Below are 20,275 nucleotides of genomic sequence, written 5' to 3'. Positions count from 1 at the left end.
AAGTTTAAACAAACGCTTGCCTATGGTATTTCATAAATTTTCTCTTCAAGTAATTGATGGTTAGTCTAAGCTTTTGTTTTAATTAAACAAAATATTCCTTATGTCCTTTTAACGAAGTGGTATTTCTCTGGATTTGGTTGGACGAAGAAACGGTACTCAAGCCAGTGGAGGGCACAAGCAGGCAGATCAGTACTACTATAATATAAAACAGGTAGATTAGTACTAAAGAAGCAGGAGAAGGCTGCAACAAACCATGGTCTGCAGGAAGTGATGAACTTGCCTGGAATGTACATATATGCATGCAAGCATGTGCTCAATCGTTAAGTACTTCCTCTAGTTCTATATTAATTAATGTTTTAGACAAAGTTAGGGTTAAATTTTTATAACTTTAACCATCAATAACTTTAAAAATATTTAATTTAAAGAAATTAGAAAAACATATATAGATTTGTCTTTCAAAACACTATAATGAAAGTAAACATGTATTTATTTATTGTATATACTATAATAGAAAAATAAGGTTAAAGATATATCTTGTAGAGTGTGTTATTGTCCAAAGCGTCAATTAAAATGAAACCGGAGGGAGTATATGAATATGTAAACGTTGATTGGTTCCCATTTCCCAAAGGAAGTGTAATTAAAGAACCTCGGATGCTAATCCAACAGCCGGCCAGCAAAAATCTCACGCTCTGCCCCCCTGCAGGCTACCAGGAAATGGCGCGTACGAATGAAGGTTGTGCCGACATTGGAGACTAATCCTACCGTACATATTAAAAGGGATTCTAGATTGAATTTTGAGAGTAGTTAGCTAGTGCAGCCCATATCCATTCCAGGAGGAGCACATTGATTACTGCATCATCCACGTAGGAAATTCTGCTATATATACATGGATGGGCCGGGATTAATATTAACCAATCCAATCTGCTAGGTGCACATATGTACGAACATGTACAGTCACTAGTACACAAAACCCCTTAGGTGCCGATTGGGAACCGCTAATAGGGACCGGCTTCCCAACCGGCACCAATTTGGTAGCACCTAACCTCCCAGACATCAAAACCGACACCTATATAGATTATAGATGTTGGTTCTTAACTCACAACCGACACATATCACTGGTGGAGAAATGCTTTTTAGTCCCGGTTCGTAACCCCCCTTAGTCCCGGTTTTCTAACCGGGACTACGAATCCGGGACTAAAGATCGCTATCTTTAATCCCGGTTCAAATAACCAGGACTAAAAATCAATCTTTAGTTGTTGGTAACAACAATCGGGACTAAAGATGGGAGACTTTAGTCCCGGTTGTTGTTACCAACCGGGACTAAAGATATTTTTTCTTTTTTATCTCTTTTTCATTGTTTTAGTATTGAATATTGATTTCACACCATCCCCTAATCATGCCAAGAAATCCCAAATCCAAATTCTCACATATCACAGAACATCTCCAAATCTTCAAATAGATCATCTCCAAATACATCACAAACTCTTAAAAAATTACATCACGAGTTCTACAAAATATATCACAGATTCCCATCACACACAAATCAAATACATCACAGGATAAATCATAAATTGTAAAAAAAAAAGAAAGAAAAGCCGACCGGCCGGCCACTGCCGCCTCCCCTCCTCCCCTCCGCACCGGCTGGCCGCCGCCGAGTGGCCCCACGCGCCAACGCACCGGCCGCCGCCGAGCGGCCCCTGCCCGCCGCCGCCGCGAGGCTCCCCGCGCCTCCGCGCCGGCCACCGCCACGCGGGCCCCCGCGCCTCCTCGCCGGCCGCCATCTGCTTCGCTGTGACTAATGGAAGGAAAAAAAAAGGAAAGAGAAGGTAGGAGTTAGACATAAGGAAGAAATAAGAAGTTGGAGAGGGAGAAAGAGATAGAGGGAGGAGTTTGTTGTGTGGACGGTAAAAGAGGATCGGTAATAGGGATTATATAGTATGTTTTTGATTTTTATTCCCGGTTAGTAACATCAGCCGGAACTAAAAATAGGATTTTTATTCCCGGTCGGTGTTACTAACCGGGACTAAAGATCCTAGGGCCCTGATATGGTCTGACATGGAATCAACCGGGACTAAAGATGAACTTTAGTCCCGGTTGGAGTTACCAACCAGGACTAAAGATGATTTTTAGTCCCGGTTGGTAACAACAACAGGGACTAAATATCTTTTTCTTATAAACCGGGACTAAAAATCATTTTTAGTCCCGGTTTTTAATGGAACCGGGACTATTGTGGATTTGGGTCGACCGACCAAAGATGGTTTCTCTACTAGTATATAGTATTCAATAAAATAATAAAAAAAAGAGGCAATAGACCCACCACCAGGCCACCACCTCACCCACATCGGCCTTCTCCACCGCTGCCACCCTCACCGGATCTAGAGAAGGAGAAGGGAAGAGGGCGGATGGAGAGGAGGAGCCCCCCCCCAGAGAGAGGGGGATAGGGCAGACAGAGAGGAGGATGGAAGGCCCTTGGGAGAGAGAGCAGGGGCCGGTGAGCCTCTTGCACCACCGCCGCCACCGCCACCACCACCTCACCCGGCCTTCGTGTCAGACTTCTCCACCACCACCACCGTTGCGGATCTATAGGGGAAGAAGGGGGAAGGTCGGACGGAGAGGAGGAAGGGCCACTCCTGGTCACCGGCCACCACCTCGCCTCCGCGTCGGCCTTCTCCACCACGGCCACTGCCTGATCTCGAGAAGGAGAAGGGGGGAGGCAGACGGATATGTGGGAGGGCCATCGGGAGAGAGAGAGGTGCCGGCGAGCCTCCTCCACCACCACTGCCGCCGCCGCCAGACCTGGAAGAGGAGAAGGGGGGAGGCGGATGCAGAGGAGTGGGAGGGGGGATGCCAGTGGAGAGGAGTATGGGAGAGAGAGAGGATTATGCGGTGGAGGGGATGAGGGTGGGTGCGTGGGGCCCATGCTCAGCTTGGCTCGGGTGCCAAGTTTTTAAAGAACCGACACCTATAGTTTAATATAGGTATCACTTTTTAAAAATCCGATATTGTCGGCTTTATCTATAACCGGCACCTATAACATAAATATATGTTTCCTTTTTAAAAAATGGATATGCACCCATAGTAGGTGCTGGTTTTTATCTATATTAGAAGTGTGAAACGATAATAGGTGTTGATTTTAAATAGACCTGCACTTATGAGCAGGTAACTATGAGGTGTTTTATAGTAGTGAGTGTGCTTCAATAGCAATTTAAACATATTAAATGTATATATGATGTATTTCACATTTTTAAATGTGAAGAATACAACTACAAATTTAGTTCCAAACAAAAGTGTACTAAGTAATTAATTGTTTGGCATCGGAATTACCCCCCGACTATTGTGTGAGTCCGATTTACTCCTGAAACTAGGATACTAACATTACACATCTCTAACATTTGTTATGAGAGGTTGGTCTGACCGATAGCTCATTTGCGGTCTAAAGCACTGCTACTGTGGTCTGACTGATATTAATTAGTCGGGTCGTCTGACCTTAGACTGCGAGTCCAAGTGTAATTTAGTTGTTTTTGTAAAATTAAATGTGTTTTTATTATTATTCTGTTATGAATAATTGGCATTGGAGATTATTGGTTTTGTTATTTGGAATTTATTCATGAAGTGGTTTTGGAGATGATTGGATTTACAAGTGAATTACATGTGCTGTCATTTTATGTGACCGGTCAGACTGGGCTCTAGTAGCCGGTCAGACCGCCGGTATGCGTGTGGTCAGACCGGCCAGCTCGCGGTCTAACCGGCCGATGCTGTGCCGGTTTCGGTTTCGGGTTGTTTGTTTGGATATTCATGATTATTTCATGATTATGACTTCTAGATGGATACTATACATATGTAATACTGTTGTTTGCTACTAATGAGTCAAGTTGGAGATAGCTTGGTCTCGGAATATGGTTTCTTTGTTTATTTCATGTGTAGGTGACTCAATGCCTCGGGAGAGTATTTGCGGTGATGGACCGGGAGTCGGCTTGGGGATAAGACGACGTCCGTGGTGGTCAGAGGTCATGCGGGTTACTTAGGCTAGAGTTGATGCACGTGGTTGATGGAGATTCCATATGGCATACGATGGAGGTATTGTGTGCGTATGGGATGTGGATCGGAGTCGAATTTGGAAGCAGTCCAAATTTGGTATGATTGGTTATGTAAAGTTTGTTTTTTTTACTAGAAGGTTTCCTAAGGTGTTTAAGACTCCTAGTATGAGTTTGGTTCGTGGTTTTAGGCTGCCTACCTCGGGTATAAATAGAGGGGGAGCGTGAGGCTTCCCGGTATCGCTTTTGAGAGCAATCGAGTTGAGTTTTGAGTTAGGGTTTCGAGTTTAGTCGAAATTTTTGTAAGGAGTGCTGTTGGTGCACTTTGTAAACACAGAGAGAATCAATAAAGTCGTCATCTGCTTTAAGAGTTCTTCGATTTGTGTTTACCGGGTTTCGGCGGTCAGACCGGCGGCAAGCGGCGGTTAGACCGGAGGGAGCGAGGCAGTCAGACCGACGGCGCAGGCGTGGTCAGACCGGCAGATCAATCTCGATCAGACCGATCTCCGTCGAATTCGAGGTAACTTTTATTTCCGCTAAAAGTTTTTCGGTTTTTGGGTATACCAACCATTCACCCCTTTTGGTTGGCTTAGTTATTGTGATTCGATCCTACAGTTTTTTTGTATTTTTTTCCTTGGATCAGTGTGTTTTAAGTCCTAATTGATTGCGAAGCCTAATAGGACGTGGTAACGAAAGAGTTTGTTTCTCGCAAGACCAACCTCTGTATGTAAAGGTTATGACCAATTTAATTGATACAATGAATTGTTCCTTTAACTAGGAGTCGTTCAGTAATGTAGATTTTCATTAGTTCCCACTTTCGTTTTTAGAGTGTTTATCCCTAAACTAATGTAAATCGGCTTTGCTAGCTGATTCGATCCATGTCATCATCAAGATCATAAGCTACATCACCCGTGGTTCAAGAGATCAAGATGCCGCTACAACATCTACATCAACAGTGGAGGGTTGGGGCCGGCAGCGTGTTGGAGAAAAAAGACATCAAAAACTGGTTTAGAAGTCAATATTGATGTTGCAGATATATACAGTGGATCAATCCGTAATGCCACCTTTGCTGCTCTTTGTTTTCTAAATTTAAAAGAAAAACAAAAGGTTTGGAACATTCTGTTACCTATGAATACTGCACAGGCAGCAGGCATAATCTTGGAATGTCCAACTTTTGTAAGTAAGGCAAATTAAAGTATATACGATTGAAATTAAAAAGGCAAACGGCTCCAAAACGCCCAGGCAAACGGCTTATATGTCACCAGTTACACTGGCCAGTACCTCTCCTGTCTCATATTACTTTATTTAAAAGCCGTGGGAATGGCTGAGAGTTAGCCATGCCACGTCATTGATTTTTTGTAGAAAACACCTTCCTGCTGTTAATCACGGTTAGGTTTGGGCTAATGTCATCCGCTCGATTGCAGGGTTAAGGTCGATCCGGCCGTTCATGTGGCTGCTCTTCCTGAGCCATAGGATCGGCGGAAGCATATTGGACGGTCTAGATCGTTTTTTAGCAGATGAAGAGACAAAACCCTAGCCACGCTCCTCTCTCACACGCGTGGCCTCGCCCTCCTCTCACGCGCGCCGCCTCACCCTCCTCGGATACTCCTCCGCTCGCTTTGCGCCATCGCCGCCACCGACGCCTTCCTCCCTAAGCCCTCCCCCTCCTCCTCCGCCCCATTCCTCCTCCTCCTCTCCCCGTCCACGCCGCGCCTCCACATCCGCTCCACCCGCCGCCTCTCACTCGCGCAGCTCGCTGCATCCGACTCCTTCCAATCCTCTTCATCCTCCGCCGCCGCGCTTGACTTCGCTGAGCCCGGCGCCGCCGACGAGTCCGATGTGCCGGAGGAGTCTGACCAGGAGGAGGGGTACGCGCCGGAGGCCGAGGAGGCGGCGGATGAGATGATGATGAGGAGGAGGAAGCCGTCGAGGCCTCCGCGGAAGTTGCGGAGGAGCCTAAGGACGTAGAGGAGGTCAGCGAGTACGTGGAGCCGCCTGCGGAGGCCAAGGTATACGTCGGGAACCTACCCTACAACATCGACAGCGAGCGCCTCGCCCAACTCTTCGAACAGGAAGGCGTCGTCGAGGTCTCCGAGGTGCGACCCTCTCCATTCTCCGCTCTCTTTCAATTGCAAAACTAAATTGACCCACACAAAGGTTGCAGCCGGTGGACTCCTGTGCAAAACTGCAAATGCACTACTTTTATTTTTCATTTACCTGCTTGGTCACTTGCTCTGTTGAAACTTGTGTGTGCAATATGCGCTTCATATTCTGTACGTAGTTCCAATGGAGGATGCATTGCATGCTGCCACAAAGAAAAACTGAGCAAATTCAGCTTAATTTCAGTTATTATATATCATTTTAATTTCCATATCATGCTATCATGGTTCTTATAATTTTTTATTTTACTAATTATCATACTTTCTTACCTCGATGCGATGTTTGTTTCGTTTCTGCAGGTCAATCAGTGACTAAATGGACGCAGTTTTATATTGACCCCTCATCATCCCAGAAATAGCATACAATCTAGATGATATTGTTGGCTTGGATAAGTTAATTAAGTTTGTCAGTATTTAAATAGCTAAATGGTTCATCCCTCTGTCTGAACAAATTTATAAATTCTATGGTTCTTTTTTTTCCTTGCCAAGTAATGCAAATCAACAATGACTTCAATGCCTTATCTTTTTATGATGATCATTTTCTACTTATTTGATGCCCCTCTTATATTTTGATTATGCTGTTGATTTCCAGCAGACAAGCTTCATGCTCTGTCACTAACGGCGAGGACAGATGATTGTCCCGTAATGCTTGAGGTAATCATAGGATATCATTGTGCTATTCTTTTAACTGTCATTCTGAAGCAAGCTCAGAATTCTGTGAATCATATTGTAGCACCTAGAATAGTCTAACACAATAAATTTCAAATTAAGGTACATCTAACCAAAAAATATTATGTTTTGCTTAATTCAATATATATTTGATGTTATCCAAAGCTTCACTAGACCAATACTATATTTTAATGTTGTTTTTAACTAAGTCAGTTCAAGTCCTGTGCAATAATCTATTATTCTTTCTTCTATCACCATTTTCTTCATCTGCTGCTAATCTTTAGTGCCACAATTGATTCTGGAGCTTAGTTTTCTTTCTAGGGTGTTTAAATGCTAAACACATCCAAGTGACCCCAAAGGATCAATGCATGGATTACCCATATGAACTTCTACCCCTAACAAATAGCATCCTTAACAAATGGATTATCCTATGCACACAGGCCCTCGCGTGTACACACCGTGTACACCAACTAAAAATTATCACAAAAAATTCTAGGAAAATTCATACATGTACTTTCAATAGTATTACATCTACGTGCAAAGTCGCATCTTCAAATTCATTCTACATAGAGAATAACAAAAAAGATAAAATTCTGACAAAATTGCAACCTTAAAACTGTCAGATTTTTTGTTTTTTTTGTTACGGCTAAAATATAATGAATTTGACGTTAAGATTTTAACCCTAGGTGTAATACAATTGAAAGTATGTGTATGATTTTTTCTAGATTTTTTTGTGACATTTTTTAGTTGGTGTGCACGTGTGTGCACGTGAGGGCCTGTGTGCATAGGATATGTTGCCTAGTTAAATTGTATGCATCTCACCTATATTGTCTCTCATTTTTCCCTTTTATAAGACAACTTCCTGTTTTGATCGTTCTTATTAATCTGAACGAAAACAGTTCATTACAAAAACGATGACAAGCTTTTAAATATATGCTACATACAAACTCATAATCACACCTATCCATTTGTATGCATCTCACATATATTCTCTCCTTTTTCCCTTTTATAAGACAATGACAATATTGTTGTTACATGTTGATCTAGAAAACTCAATCTGTTGTTTATTTTACTTCCTGTCAGATTGTGTTTTCACGATCGATGAAATTTTCATGGTTTGATTCCCTTTATGATCATGCTTACCTATGTACTACTAATCTCAAGGTGAGCACAAAAAACCCGTTTTGTTGTGTCCACCATATACCAGTTTGTATGCAGATTCCAGACTTTCAGTCTAGAATTTGTATATCCTTTTGAACAGGTAAGCATAATCCATGATTTGATGATTATTTCAAATTTATTACTGATTTTTTATTTACCTAGCTCTAGCTTACGTTTTTTTTAATGGTTTACAGCTAACAATCTAACTGTCTTTGTAACTCTATATATTGCTGAACATTTAGTGTAACCCAGCTTTCCCATATGCATCGATTTGGAAAAAAAAAGTTGCTCACTTAGGATCTTCAAAAATTTATATGTTACATATTATTTTCAACTAACAATTATTTGTAGATAACCTTGGCTTATTGATTGCTTTTACAACATTTTACCTCCTGGGAATGTAAAATTAGAAATGGCATGCTTCTTTGTTACCTTCTCCTATGATCATGTTCAGCTGATTTGCTGCCCTCCTCCCTTTTCCCCTTCTACTTTGAATAGCTGAAACTCAAGCTCTCTTCGACTAACAATGAAGACAGATAATTGACCTATGCTTAAGATAATCATATACTATCATCACCATGCTGTTGTATTTGGCTAAAATACCAGGAACAAGCTCCATAGCTTATTGAATTATATTGTGATAACTACATTAGTCTGTAAGTCAAGACATAATTCCAAGATATGATGCATCTAGCCAAAAATTATTTGAATATAGTTGCAGCCTCTTATTCTTATGCACGCGCGCAGCGTAGCGCGCGATTATTGCTAGTTACTCTGAAACGCAAATGGGAAGTGAATGTGTTGGTGGGGGTCAGCATGAGAAGATAACACTGTTTAATTTATTGTATATTTTTGTTGCTTAATTGAATGAGTGCTTGGAGCACTCACTAAAACCAGCAGCAACATGCATGCTGATTTGGTAGCAATAATTATGATAGCGGTTTTCAACTGAATTCCTGGATTCCAGCAGTTTGTCATTTGACAGTGCTAGTAAAATTTTCAGTGGCATGTCGTATGTTTTCCTTCACTCCATTTATTCCAGGGATCTCTATCTGGACATTTGTACGTGCAAATAAAGAGGCAAAACAGGTCTACTGCAATTGACGAGCGTATGTGCTGCATGGAAATTTAGAAACAAATATGTGCAGCAATTGCTTTGATAACTACAATCTGATCTTGGTCCCGCAGTTTCCACAGAAAAAATGGGATAACTTAAATCCTTATCTGCTTTTATATGGAAGTTGATTCCTTCTCTTAATTATTTACCTCTCTTATTATTGTTATGAAACCGGCGGCACATGAGAAGATCTAACCCGGTTACCCACTAATTAGCCCATTGCTAAATATGGATTCTATCTATTGTTATGCCTAAAAGTAGAGGGGAGGTTGAATTAGTGAATGAGAAAGAAGTGACACCCTCATATCTTGTATCTCTTTTTAGATATTATACAACCCCTCTGAACTACACGTGTACATTGGTTGCATAATAATTATCTCAATGATATATATGTGCATCACGCGTGAATATGTCATATGCTTTGATAAAGTAAGAAATAATGCTCCTTTCATCCAAAAGCATATTTCTTTTGTCACTAAAACTACAGAGGAATTAACAAATCGACCATGTAACAAAACTAAGAAATCATATTTATACATGCAATCACTGAGTAATAAGATATCTCTCTTTGAGTTAAAAAAATTAATTTAGCACGGCTTATACTTTTTGAAAATCAGAAAATGAAATATGTCTTAGGCTGTTGGATGGAGGGAGTATATTTATAAAGCTGTAGTAATTAAGAATTTTACAGGAAATCAACTGACATGAAAACAACGTACATTAAAAAAAAGGTGTCTTGCTCACTCCTCACTCTAGGCATGTTGTTACTTGTTTCTATGTGCTTTAGTTAGTTCATATCAGTTATTAGTTCTGAATGATATGCTACTTCAAAAAGAAGAACAATTAACGACCTCCAACCATCCATCCATCCATGCATCAGTGCATGCATGTTGGTCTTTAGTGGTCAACAACAACCTTCTAGCTTGCTGATTTTATTATATGATAAACTGTTGCTCTGGGTGCTGCATGCTTAACCATAACATAAACAAATTCAGTGCCACTTTGCACATACTGCCAGACCTTTTTTTAGAACAATTAATGAAAGAGGTTAGTGCAAGAAGGAAAGCAAGGTAGCTAGTAGTTAATTCCAGTTGAATAAAGAGGTGTCATCTATTAATTGGTTCATGCATGCTGCCGTGAGAAGGGAGGACAGGAAATTCGGTTTGTAAAAGTTAGTCTAGCAAGTAGCAATTGCCCACAAATATAAGTACAATAATATGGCTTCCTTCGTGGCAGTAGCTGTGAGAGTATATACTGATTGGCTCAACATGTGTACCATGCTTTAATTTGCTATAGTCATATCCCACCGAGAGTGTGTGCCTCACGATCAAATTGTGTACGTACGTTGTATATATAACTTTTCATATTTATGTACATCTGGTTTGGGAATATGCCAGTCATGTGTAACAGTTTCTTCCATCGGATCTAATGACACTTTGGAGCCAGTCTTCACTCGTGCTTATTCATATATTTATATTTTTTTTATTCAACTGAAGTGGCCGTCCACTTGGAACTTGCACTTAGAGCAAGTTTAATAATATAGCCAACTACTAGCTAGCTCCAAAAATTAACACATCATTCATTTATAGCTAACTTAGTATATAGCCTACTAATACAATAGTTAATTATAGATACATACTACACCAATAATGCTTTCCCCATATTTCTCTCTCACATAGGTTATCAGAGTTTGTGCTATAGTTGATTATAAATCTGTAGCCCACTTTTACTCTCTCCTTCACACACTACTGGAGAACTAATCTTTAATTAGCTCGGATGCCAAAAACATATTTGTCCCGGTTCGAATAGGAACCGAGACTAAAGATTATATTTAGCCACGGTTCGATAGCTGTCAGGCCATGTCAGACCCCCAACAATCATTAGTCACGGTTGGCAAGGTGTTACCAACTGAGACTAAAAATTGATCTTTAGTTCCGGTTAGAGACACCAACCCAGATTAAAGATAATTTTAGTCCTGGTTGGTGTTACCAACCTGGACTAAAGATGCCTCCACGGTTAAAAAAGCATCTCTATCCAAGTTAGATGTGTGTAGTAGTGGGGGTGGTAACGCGCGTGAGGGTGTTCACGGCTATTAAATGCCAATTCTATGCCGCCAATACCTGCATAAAACATAGTTAATTAAACATCCAACATAATGATAGGATTTAATTCTAACATATTCAACGAATGTTGGTGCATATTTGGATGCAGGTACTAAACCGTCAAAGTTGGGAGGAAATTTAGACTAAAGTGAAGAAGAACATTAGAAAATGGGCCCAATTACCGAGAAATGGATAAGGCAGAGCGAGGAGGAGGCCCAGACCAAATCTAGGAGCCATCTGGCCCAGCCCAGGTTCGGTCAAACCCTTGGTTCGGCCGAACCTTGGTGATCGCCATTGGATCCAGGTTTTGGTATGGACGCTCCAGATGCTCTCCTGATGGCGGTTGCGAGGCAATTCGAACAATTCCCATAGTTATAACCGCCATTACCTGCCTATAAATAGAGCTCCCATTCTCACTTCACTCACACACTCCAAGCTTGAGCTGAATTATAAGAGACTCTATTGTACTTTATTGTATACTAGAATTAGGGAGAGAGTAGAGTAGAAAAAGTCGGAGGAATTCCAAAGTTGTCAGTAATCCTCTCTTATTTCGAAACTCGAGTTAAATTTTAACTCATGGTGATGTGGACGAATCTCGGACGTCCATTTCTCGATCCAACTGTAGTTTCCAAGTTTCGACTACATATGTAGTTTGCACTGTATATTTTCCCTAATTACTCTGCTTTAATAGAATTATCATTCTGAGAAATTAAGATTTGCTCGGTGAGAATTAACTCTTGGTTAGTTCCTAATTAGCATGCGGTATCATTGATCACTATAGTTCAATAAAATATAGTGGCTGCTTTAGTGTTTAGCTAGCTCTAAAATAGTTATTAATTGCGTTGACGTGGTGTCCAGGTAATTAATTGTCGGTGGTTGTTTCGTATCCCACGGTAGGTTTGAGGTGGGTGTAGAGGTAGTGATAGCCCTCAATTACACTGAAGTTCTCCCTGTCCGGGTATGCAGTAGAGCGATATTTGAGAGCAGCGGGCTGGCCAATACCTGAAGTATCGCGTTAGGATTAAACTGAGTTTTACGTATATGTTGTTTTTCGCTAGGAAATCCTCTCTACCATTTTCCTACATGTGCTTCTCCCTTGGATGAACCTAAAGAGTATCTGAATACACACGTTGCCTGAGGAAATTGATACCTTGGAATACTCCCGGGTGAAGTGCTACATCGGTATCTTCCGTGCGCTTGCAGATTTTATCTGTGACATTAAGAAATACCAACAGAGGGCTGAGGTTTGAGATCTCGAGTTCAAATCCCACATCCCAGACATTTTTTTTGACTTGGTATGCATCTTTACTCCCGGTTATTTCAACCGGGACTAAAGATGGGCATCTTTAATCCTGGATTGTGTGTCCCGTTTGCACAACCAGGAGTAAAAACGATTGCAAAGCGGGACTGAAGTCCCTTTCTTCAGCAGTGACATGAGCAAAAATACGATGTGACAACATGTATAGCCCACTTATATCATCCTATTATACGCGCTCTTAATTTACTAGTAATAAAGAATCAATATGTTGTATGCATCTAACATTTCGTTTAATCCCCTTTCATGCCCTAGTTCCAGATTTGAGGAATCAACACTATGACAAAAACCTCCATTTGTAGAGGCATTTTGTATATTGCATCTAAAATCTGGAGTTTTAAAGTGTGGAGACACATTTTATAATTATTTAAAAATTTACAAGAAAACTTTTACTCTAAAGACACTCAACATTTTTAGTATATTTAGTTAAATTTTATCTTGTAGAGATATTATTTTGGCACAATAAAATATGTATGGCATGTAAAGGTATTTTCTTAAGCCATTTTAATCTACACTTGTTAGAATAACAATGTATGCCAAGAGACTAGATATAATAAATTAAACAAGTCACAAACGTACAACTAATAATATGAGGTTGAGTTAGTGCATTGAAGACGATACGGTTTGCCAAAGGATTTCTGAGCTCAAGGATTGTTAATAGCAAGAAAATTATTTCATTCTTTTTTATACATTGGTTAGATATTGGTTTCACAGCTAAAACGAATTGTCATATATATAAGAAAACAAAATAGAAATTAGAGGGCATGCATGTAGGGGGATGATAAAAAACTACTCAAGGATATAGTGGGGATCGAGTGAGAACTGAGAACTCAAGAGTGTAGATATAATTTTTTTTGTTACTAATGTACTTACTCTGTCTCAAAGTATATGCATTTTTAGCATAGTGTCAAGTTAAATATTTTTAACTTTGACTATTAATAGAAAAAATAAAAAAAAGATTAATCATGTAAAATTAATATTATTATATTTATCATTAAAAAAACTAACATAATATGCAACTCTTTTTATTTAAAATATCTTACTTTTATAAATATTATTGATCAAAGTAGCATCTCGAAGACTATGTCGAAGAAAAAAATGCTTATATTTTAGGACAGAGGGAGTAGGTTTTATTGATGGGATTGAAGATATAATTAAGCAAGTGATCGAATATTTGGACGATAAAAAATTATTCCATAAAGAATTTATGGAAGATATATTGACGTGACGGCAAAGTGTTGAAGCAGCATTTGTGGGAGTTGTCTATTTTGCCCCATGCATATGCTAATCCAATCCAGTGGCTAGCTGTTATAGTTGTTGTGAGCCAGGCCAGACATCAACTTCAGGTGTTATGGTCAAACATGCACGTCTATCTCCATGGAGCCAAACCTTCCAACTGCCATTGATGTTGACCATACATCCAAGAGAAGCCATGGACTTTGTACTAGTAGTAATCAACAATAATGTTAATTAGGTCACTATCAAAACCTAACTCCGGCTGGGCCGGCATGCGAACACGAGGTCGATCACACGGATGCCTGCATCACTAAGATTCTCACAGGAAATTAAGGCCAAGTTAAGCAAATAAAAGCCGTTATTGGCCGCATGCATGCAGATGTCACCGTTGCCTTTGATTGCTCGTATCTCCTTTTGACGCTGCAACCGACACTGACAGACACGTCTCGTTTTTGTACTCTCTCTTCTTCATTAGCGACATATAACTAACCTTTCCCCCCGTAAGTACAACTCCCTCCGTCCCAAAATAAGTATAGTTTTGCATTATTTATGTTCAATTTTAACCGTTCGTCTTATTTGAAATTTTTTTATGATTAGTATTTTTATTGTTATTAGATGATAAAACATAAATAGTACTTTATGTGTGACTAATTTTTTTTAAATTTTTTATAAATTTTTCAAATAAGATGAACGGTCAAACGTCGGACACGGTTCCTCACGACTGCACTTATTTTGGGACGGAGGTAGTATAACACTCAGTTTGGATTTATAATTATTGGTTTACCATAATCTATCTCGTTACTAATTAATGTAGTACCATACCCTTGGTGTTACCGCTTTTAGACATTTCAGCTAGCTTTTGGTAAACTGCAAGGTTTATATATGACAAAATAATAATATTATTATTATATATTATTTTAAAAATATTGGACAATTCAAAGGGATCTTTATAGTTGTACACCAATTTCGATCACTTAACTTGATCTGTTAAAAATTTATAGGGAATTTAAGCTATTCATTTTCATATCAATATCAAATAGATAGCGTGCCATAGGTTGTGTTCAGCACACAGGGTTGGGAACCTTTCCTTCCCCTGCCACGTACAATGGTATTATTGTGAATAAGCACATGATTAATTAAGCATTAGCTAAAAAATGAAAAATAGATTAATATGATTTTTCAAAACCGATAACTTTCCTATATTTTTTTTCTTTTGCAAAAAACACCCTAAGATCGAGGACAATCAGTTGGTCCTAACAAAAACACATAACAAACTATTGATTTACCTTATTCAAAGAAAATACATTGGGTTTTGTATGATCTACATGGTTTACTGTGAATTATGACTTTACTGGGTATTTGAATTCGGATGGATAGATTCCATTTAAGGAAACTTGTTGAGCTTAGCTAGCCTAAGTTTGTGTCACCTTACCAAATTTTGCCAAAGAAAAAAATAAAGCACACCCTAGACATGCCAACTATGCAAAATTTGGTAGCTCTGACAACACTAACATTTAGGCCGAGGTTAGTTCCAAAATTTTTCTCCAAACTTCCAACTTTTCTATCACATCGAAACTTTCATACACACATAAACTTCCAACTTTTCCGTCATATCGTTTCAATTTCAACCAAACATTCAATTTAGCGTGAACTAAACACACCCTTAACATGAGGTGTGTACACCACTCTAAAGTGAGGCAAGTCATTAATTAGACCAAAATATACCTTGGCATACCTATCCACTTTTCCAAAATTTAGCAACTTGGTGTGGTCGATTTTGGCACCAAACCAACACTACTGGAGAAGAGGTCTTTGGAGGGTCGGCCGATTTCCACAATAGTCCCGGTTCCAAAACGAACCGGGACTAAAGTGGCTTATTAGTCCCGGTTTATTACTTTAACGGGACGAAGGGATCTTTAGTCCCGGTTCGCCTCCTGACAGGGCATGTCAGACCTCTGTCAGGGGGCTTGGGATCTTTAGTCCCGGTTCGTGTTACCAACCGGGACTAAAGATCATATCTTTAGTTCCGGTTGGTAATACAAACCGGAACTAAAGTGATTTGAGATCTTTATGCCCGGTTGGTGTTATCAACCGGGACTAAAGTTGCACAGCTTTATATACCCCTTCTTCCTCCTCCAGCCCGAGCCATTGCTTCAAAATTAAGCTTTGAGGGAGGGAGGTGCTGCCAAAATTTTAAGCAAATATTTTTGGTGGTAATATACAAATTTGAGGTCTTCAAAAGGTTAGCAACTTCATCCTACTCTTTCTTTTGCTTAGCATCTACATTTGGAGCTATTTTTTTTACATATTTTTCCCTCTAGAAAATGTGATGGAAGATGATGAGAGAGAAAGTGTGTGTAGGGAATAAAGAAGATTATAAATACTTGTTTGACTAATTACATATAATTTTGTATGAAATTATAAAACTAAGCTAATTTAATATTAAAATAAGAAAAACATATTAAATATTTGTTTATAATGTAATTAAAACATGAAAAATATGTACAATGAATTTAATAATAATGATTAATTGTATGAATAATTATATTCAATTATTGTATTATTATGTAATTACCTTTTAAATCTTGGATTTTGTATAATTACGATTTATATGTATTTCATATAGATGGATCGGCAACGGATGTACGCGGATCGGCGGTCGAAAGTGTTTGTTGACGGCGTGCATTATTTTTTGGGTGTGGCCAATGATAACAAGCGTAACGGTTTTATAAGCTGTCCATGTGACAAGTGCAAAAACCAGAAGGAGTATTCCACCACACGAACTATTCATGCCTACCTGTTTCAGTGGGGGTTCATGCGTAGCTACAATTGTTGACCTCGCACGGAGAGGTTGGGGTTGCAATGGAAGAAGATGAAGTAGAAGATGAGAACATTCCGGACTGGGCTCAGTATTGCGGATTTGAAGAAAACACAATGGGCGAGGCGGAGCTGGATGTTGAAGGGAATGACGGTGCTGATGAACTTGGTCAAATATTGCGGGACTTACAGGAGGACTGCGAAAGTAAAAAGGAGGTGCAGAAACTGGAGCACATGTTAGCGGACCACAGAACAGTGTTGTACCCAGGTTGCGATAAGGGCTACAAAAAGTTGAGTACCATCCTAGAATTCTTGCAATGGAAGGCTAAAAATGGTGTGAGTGACAAGGCATTCGGCGAGTTATTGAAACTCGTAAAGAACATTCTTCCGGAGGGGAACGAATTGCCCGAAAGTACGTACGAAGCTAAGAAGACAGTCTGCCCTCTAGGTCTGGAAGTACAGAAGATTCACGCGTGTCCGAACTACTGTATCCTGTATCGCGGTGAGTACGAAAACCTGGAAGCATGCCCTGTTTGCAAAGCACTACGATACAAGATAAGACGAGATAATCTAGGTGAAGTTGACGGATAGCCTTTGAAGAAGAGAATTCCTGCTAAGGTGATATGGTATTTCCCTATAATATCAAGGCTGAAGCGGTTTTTCAGGAACAAATCACATGCTAGAATGATGCGGTGGCACGTAGAAGAACATAAACAGGATGGGATGCTGAGACACCCCGCTGACGGGTCGCAGTGGCGAAATATCGACAGAACATTTAAAGACTTCGGCGAGGATGCACGAAACGTGAGGTTCGGTTTAAGCACGGATGGAATGAATCCGTTTGGAGAGATGAGCAGTGGCCGTAGCACCTGGCCAGTCACCATGTGCATCTACAATCTTCCCCCTTGGCTATGCATGAATCAGAAGTACATCATGATGCCGATTATTATTCAAGGCCCGAAGCAACCTGGTAACGACATTGATGTGTACCTAAGACCATTGGTTGAAGATCTGAAAGTGCTGTGGAGGAAAGAGAGCGTCCCCGTGTGGGATGAGGACAAGCAGGAGCAATTTAACCTACGAGCGTTGCTATTCGTTACAATTAACGATTGGCCTGCACTTAGTAACCTATCTGGACAATCAAACAAGGGGTACAATGCTTGCACTCACTATTTGGATGAAACTGAAAGTACTTATCTGAAGCATTGCAGGAAGGTTGTGTACATGGGCCATCGTCGATTCCTTGCTGCAAACCACCCTGTACGGAAAAAAGGCAAGCATTCGAACAGAAGGCAGACCATCGTACTAAGCCTAAACATCGCAACGGGAAAGTAGTATTTGGAAAGGGGCCTGGCAGCCAACCTATAGAGAGCGAAGATGGTCATGCGGCGATGTGGAAGAAAAACTCTATTTTTTGGGAGCTACCCTATTGGGAGGTCTTGGACGTTCGCCATGCAATCGACGTGATGCACCTCACTAAGAACCTTTGCGTAAACCTGCTGGGCTTCTTAAGTGTATATGGGAAGTCCAAAGATACACTCGAAGCACGCAATGATCTCAAGCATATGGAACAACGCGAGGGCCTTCATCCGGAACCGAACGAGAAAGGAAGCCATTACTTAAGTCCGGCGAGCTACACCCTAAGCAAGGAAGAGAAGGAGAGTATGTTTCAATGCCTAAAGAGCATCAAGGTACCATCCGGATACTCCTCGAATGTAAAGAGAATAATAAGCACGAAGGATAAGAAGTTCACAAACCTAAAGTCTCATGACTGTCACGTGCTTATGACATAGCTGCTTCCTGTTATAATTTGTGGTATCCTTCCTGATAATGTGCGGGTAACAATAACGAAGCTTTGTGCTTTCATGAACGCAATTTCACAGAAAGTCATCGATCCAGAAAGTTTAGCCGCCCTTCAGCATGACGTGGTGCAATGCCTTGTAAGCTTTGAGTTGATCTTTCCACCGTCATTCTTCAATATAATGACGCATCTTCTGTGCCACCTTGTAAAAGAGATCGGTATTCTCGGTCCTGTGTACCTACACAACATGTTTCCTTTCGAGAGGTACATGGGCGTTCTAAAGAAGTACGTTCGTAACCGTTCTCGTCCGGAAGCAAACATCGCGAAGGGGTATGGAACAGAGGAGGTCATTGAGTTCTGCGTAGATTTTATTGAAGACCTCGAGCCAATCGGAGTACCCGAATCATTCCATGAGGGGAGACTACGGGGAAAGGGCACACTTGTAAGGAGAGCAATTATGACTGTAGACAACGATTTATTCCGTAAAACACATTTCACGGTTTTGCAATAATCTTCGTTGGTTGCTCCTTACATCAATGAGCACCTTGCGATTGTTCGCTCAGAAAACAGTGGCAAGTCTGATGCCTAGATTACACGCCATCATATTGATACTTTCCCCGCTTGGCTGCGAGAACACCTCCTGGGTAACGAGACGATTGACCGACAACTAGCCTTCTTGGCTAGGGGACCCTCCGGCTCGGTAACTACATTCCAAGGTTATGAAATCAATGGATACACTTTTTACACAAGAGCCCAAGAGAAAAAGAGCACGAACCAGAACAGTGGTGTTCGTATCGATGCCATAGGACACGATGGTCCAACTAGCACGTATTACGGTGTCATCGACAACATTTGGGAACTAGAGTATGGACCCCTGAAGGTCCCTCTGTTTCTGTGCCAATGGGTTAGGCTGACTGGTGGAGGCGTAACGATTGATGACAGCGGGATGATAACGGTTGACCTAAACAAGGTAGGATACTCAGATGAACCATTCATTCTAGCCAATGATGTAACGCAAGTTTTTTACGTGAAGGACATGGATAGCAAACCAAAGAAGGGGAAAGGGCCCGATGAGCCAAGACGCCATGTTGTTCTCCCAGGCAAGAGGAAAATCGTTGGAGTCGAGGATAAGACTGACAAAAATTACGATCTGTTTGAGGGGCAACCTCCGTTTGCAGTGACGGTTGACCCGAGCATCATACTATCAAAGGAGGACACGCCGTACTCACGCAACGATCATAGCGAAGGAACAATAGTGAGGAGAAAGTACGTGAGGAAGACAGTGACCTAGGTTGTTTGATGGAAGATGTAAATTATTTGTATTGTATTGAAGGTCGAACAATTTGGATCAATATATTATTCTCAACTGCTTAATTTGTAATGTATTACTATTTTTCAACCATATGATATTTATAAATGGTTACTTCCATTTATTTACACTTTGAATACAATTAATTAGGCAATATGTTATTTATAACTGATTATTGGTATTTATTTCCACTTTGAAAACAATTAAGTAGGCCATATCTTAATTATAAATGATAATTTCTATTTATTTACACTTTGAATATAATTAAATTGGCCTTATGTTAATTATAAATGATTATTTCTATTTATTTATACCTTGAGACCATTTACTTAGGCATATCTTGTTTATTTCTATTTATTAAAATTTTGAAAACATTTAATTCGGCCATACGTAAATTACGTACGATTTTGGTATTTATTTGGACTTTGAAACCATATAAATCGGCCATGTGCTAATTATATTGGATTTATTGGTATTTATTTCGACTTGTAAGACAATTTAAGAAGGCCATAAATCGGTTTTGTGTACACATCTTTAGTCCCAGTTATTAACAGT

At 40.2% G+C, this 20,275-nt stretch overlaps 1 long non-coding RNA gene and 1 pseudogene across 1 annotated transcript; both read left to right on the top strand.

Annotated features, from left to right (window-relative positions):
• The first annotated feature begins 5,590 nt into the window (after window positions 1-5,590).
• LOC4346378 (uncharacterized) lies at window positions 5,591-6,707 on the top strand. Its single transcript, XR_001539692.3, has 2 exons — window positions 5,591-6,130; window positions 6,494-6,707. It is a non-coding gene; the product is annotated as an uncharacterized lncRNA (long non-coding RNA).
• Window positions 6,708-16,655: 9,948 nt separating this feature from the next.
• Window positions 16,656-19,702, top strand: LOC136351839 (uncharacterized; annotated as a pseudogene).
• Window positions 19,703-20,275: the final 573 nt, after the last annotated feature.

Source organism: Oryza sativa, chromosome 9 (genome assembly GCF_034140825.1).
Source record: "Oryza sativa Japonica Group chromosome 9, ASM3414082v1".
Lineage (NCBI taxonomy): Eukaryota > Viridiplantae > Streptophyta > Magnoliopsida > Poales > Poaceae > Oryza > Oryza sativa.
The sequence above is the reverse complement of the archived record's forward strand: the minus strand, read 5'-3'. Positions and strand labels throughout refer to the sequence as shown.